This window comes from Phycodurus eques, chromosome 3 (assembly GCF_024500275.1).
Source record: "Phycodurus eques isolate BA_2022a chromosome 3, UOR_Pequ_1.1, whole genome shotgun sequence".
In the NCBI taxonomy this organism is placed as follows: domain Eukaryota; kingdom Metazoa; phylum Chordata; class Actinopteri; order Syngnathiformes; family Syngnathidae; genus Phycodurus; species Phycodurus eques.
Genome location: NC_084527.1, coordinates 22,093,741 through 22,097,966, shown reverse-complemented (window position 1 = coordinate 22,097,966; position 4,226 = coordinate 22,093,741).

The following is a 4,226-nucleotide window of genomic DNA, read 5'->3' as shown; positions in this document are numbered from 1 at the left end:
CACTTGATTTATTTTTGTTATTTCCTCTCATTTTCAGTTAATACACAGGAACTGAGCAATCAAGTACAGTGGTGCCTTGAGATACAGGTTTAATTTGTTCCGTGACCATCCTCCTATCTCAAAACACTCATCTCTCAAAACATATTTCTCCATTAAAATGAATGCAAAATGCAATTAATCCGTTCCAGTCCAAACAAAAACACCACCATTTTTTTTTGTTTTTCAAAAAGACAAGTAGCAGTATATTGTAAACTATAGTCATAAAAACATAATAGATGAGAATGTAAAGATATAAACTGGTTGAATGAAGTGTAATCAAGCCAAAAGTCACACACACAGGTTTCAGTACAGTTTGCATGCCTGTACCTTTAAATGCACCGTCTTGCTCTCTCGCTCGCCATTTAAAGTTAAGCAAACTTAACTTGATATAAATTATACACATGGATAAAATTGTTGGTACCCCTGTTAATGAATTAAAAAACAACAACAGTTGGCACAGAAATAACTTGAATCTGACAAAAGTAATTTAAAAAAATATGAAAATTAACCAATGAAAATCAGACATTGCTTTTGAATTATGGTTGAACATGACTAAAAAAAACAAACTAATGAAACAGACCTCGACAAAAATTATTTGCTGCACAACCTTTTGAGGCAATCAAACAATTTTTGTAACCTTGAGTGAGACTTCTGCACCTCTCAGCAGGTATTTTGGCCCATCCTTTGTGAGCAAACTACTCCAGTTGTCTCAGGTGTGAAGGGTGCTTTCTCCAGAGAGCATGTTTCAGATCTTTCCATAGATGTTCAATAGGATTTAGATCAGGGCTCATACAAGGCCACTTCAGAATAGTCCAATGTTTTGCTGTTAGCCATTCTTGGGTGTTTTTAGTCAGATCCCTATTTCTCTCTAGAATACCTTGATAGTCTCGAGATTATATTGTATCCTGCATGATTCAACACACTCTGTGCCTGATGCAGCAAGCAGCCCCAGAACAAAACAGAGCCTCCTCCGTGTTTCACAGTAGGGACAGTGTTCTTTTCTTGGTATGCTCCATTTTTTTTGCATCTGTGACCAGAGAGCTGATGTGCCTTGCCAAATAGTAGGGGTGTCCCGAACCGATCATTGAGATCGGAAATCGGTCCGATGTCAGCAAAACAAGAAGTATCGGATCTTATCGGACTGGATCTCAAATCCCAGATTTTACCACTCTTATACAAGCAGTCCATTTCATACTCTGCTCCAGCACTTCTAGTCCAGCAGCACCCAGACAGCCATACAGAGCCCATGATCACAACAACAGGTTCCTTAGGTGCTAACATAGTAGCAAGGAGAATGAATGTTGCTTGCTTAAAGTCGTTTATTGACACTCCAGTTGAAGTTCACTGTAAAACTAAACTGACATAACAAAAGAATTACACTTACTGAATGTTCAAATACATCACAGCTTTCTTTTTTTCTTCGTTTTTGACCCCAAAAAATCCAGAGCTCAAAGCTAACACAGAATGAATGAAAAACACCTAACGAAAATTACCATTGAACTCGCGGCACTCGTATGTCTCAAAATAATCAATATTGGTACACAAACGCTATATAACTACATATAAACAAGCAATATAACAATACTCTCTGGCATATATTCTTCAAACTGTGAAAAAGGAGTTATAATAATACTCGATCGTGACTTTACCTTCTTTACTGTAAGTGTGCATCTCATTGTGTGTATCACACTGCCCCTCAGAGGCCAAGACGTGCACAGCAGGAAAAGTGTATTGCCGCACATGTGGAGAAATCAAACTATGTTCCCACCATATACTGACAGTGAAAGAAAACTAGCAGAATTTAACTTTATTTTCCACTTTAAAAGTAGAATTTGTATCGATTATTTATTGAGATTATTTTTCATGTTTTTTTTATTTTAATCTATTCATATGTAGAATATGCTTACGCTTAAATGGTGGTTGCAATTGAAATATATTTTTGTTATTGGTTTTATTGAAGTTATTTTTCTGGATTTCTCAATATAATTGGTATTTTATTCAATTGCAGTATATTCTTACTTTTAAAGATACTTTATGTGACCCATTGGTTAATAATAAATGGGTCAGTTCTTCTCACACCTACTGTTGCTGATTATTGCTCTCTGTTTGAGTAATATCACTCGATCAAGGCTTTTCTAACATTCCATACTTCAAAATAAGTAAAGTATGGATGATTATTGCTGATATCAGATCAAATGTTAAAAATAAATGTTAGAAAAAAGTCAGAGATTTTAGCTGGACAGAATTTCTTTTACAAAAAAAATTATTTAAAAACAGCTGGTATGTGGCCATATTAAAAATGTAAGTAATAAAAAATAGCTATAGTTAGAAAATTATTAATATATTTGAAAATCATTTTTAAATAACTTAAAAAGCTTTACTATGGTTAGAAAGAATATCAAATAATTCTTTTAAAAAATGTTAGCTAGACCAGGCAAGAAAAGAAAATGCAAAACAAATAAAAATAATAAGATGGCAACGTTGACTGGACAAGTTGATGAAAAAAACTAACTGGGTTAGAATATTTGTTTTATTTAAACAATAATTAAAAATAAATTACCATACTTTAGGTAAAGCAAAGACAGAACTTCAAAGCTGTTTAGACTGCACAGACTGGATTGTCTTTGAAAATTCAGCTGGCAGCCTGGATGAATATACGGACACTGTCACATCCTATATTAGTTTCTGTGAAGATGTGTGTGTACCAACAAAGTCATTTCGCACATTCAATAACAACAAGCCGTGGTTCACTGCCAAACTACTACTACTGCAGATTTGAAAAGAGCACTTTCACACCCCACACCCACCCACCCACACCACCGACCACAATCACACCTCTGACGTTAACCATCCACGAACAGGATGTGAGACGCATCTTCAAACAACAAAAGATTAACAAAGCGGCAGGCCCAGACCATGTGTCCCCATCCTGCCTCAAAGTCTGCGCGGACCAGCTCGCGCCAGTCTTCACTCAGATCCTCAATAGATCTCTGGAACTGTGCGAAGTACCATCGTGTTTCAAACGCTCCACCATCATTCCAGTCCCCAAGAAACCTGCAATCTCGGGTCTAAATGACTACAGGCCTGTCGCCTTGACAGCTGTGGTCATGAAGTCCTTTGAACGCCTCGTGCTGGACCACCTCAAGAGTGTCACAGGCCCCCTGCTGTGACACTCCTGCAGTTTGCCTACCGAGCAAACAGGTCTGCGGATGATGCAGTCAACATGGGACTGCACTTCATCATAGAACACCTCGACAGTGCGGGGACCTAAGCGAAGATGCTGGACTTCAGCTCAGCGTTCAACACCATCATCCCTGAACTCCTTTCCTCCAAGCTTCTCCAACTCAGCGTCTCGCCTGCCATCTGCCAGTGGATTTTCAGCTTTCTGACGGGCAGGAAACAGCAGGTGAGGCTGGGAGAGGCCATCTCATCCACACACAGCATCAGCACTGGGGCGCCCCAAGGTTGTGTCCTCTCTCCGCTGCTCTTCTCTCTCTACACAAACGACTGCACCTCAATGCACACGGCTGTCAAACTCCTGAAATTTGGAGATGACACCGTCATCGGCCTCATGAAGGACGGTGACGAGTCTGCATATCGACAGGAAGCGGAGCGGCTGGAGCTGTGGTAAGGCCAACACAACCTGGAGCTGAACACGCTCAAGACTGTAGAGATGATCGTGGACTTCAGGAGGCATCCTTCGCCACAGCTGCCCCTCACGCTGTCCAGCTGCCTTGTGTCAACCGTCGAGATCTTCAAGTTACTGGGAATTACAGTCTCTCAGGACCTGAAGTGGGTGATCAACATCAACTCCATCCTCAAAAAGGCCCAGCAGAAGATGTACTACCTGCGGCTTCCGAGGAAGCACGGCCTGCCACAGGAGCTACTGAGGCAGTTCTACACAGTGGTCATCGAATCAGTCCTGTGCTCTTCCATCACAGTCCTGGTTTGGTGCATGCTACAAAAAAGGACAAACTCCAACTGCAATCAACGGAAAATCAAAACTGCTGAAAAGATTGTCAGTACCCCCCTACCCACCCTTGAGGACTTGCACGCTGCCAGAACTAAGACAAGAGCGTGCAAAATCCTCTTGGACCCTCCACATCCTGGTCACCGGCTCTTCCGGCTCCTTCCCTCAGGTAGGCGATACTGAAGAACGCAAACTAGAACAAGCAGACATTCCAACA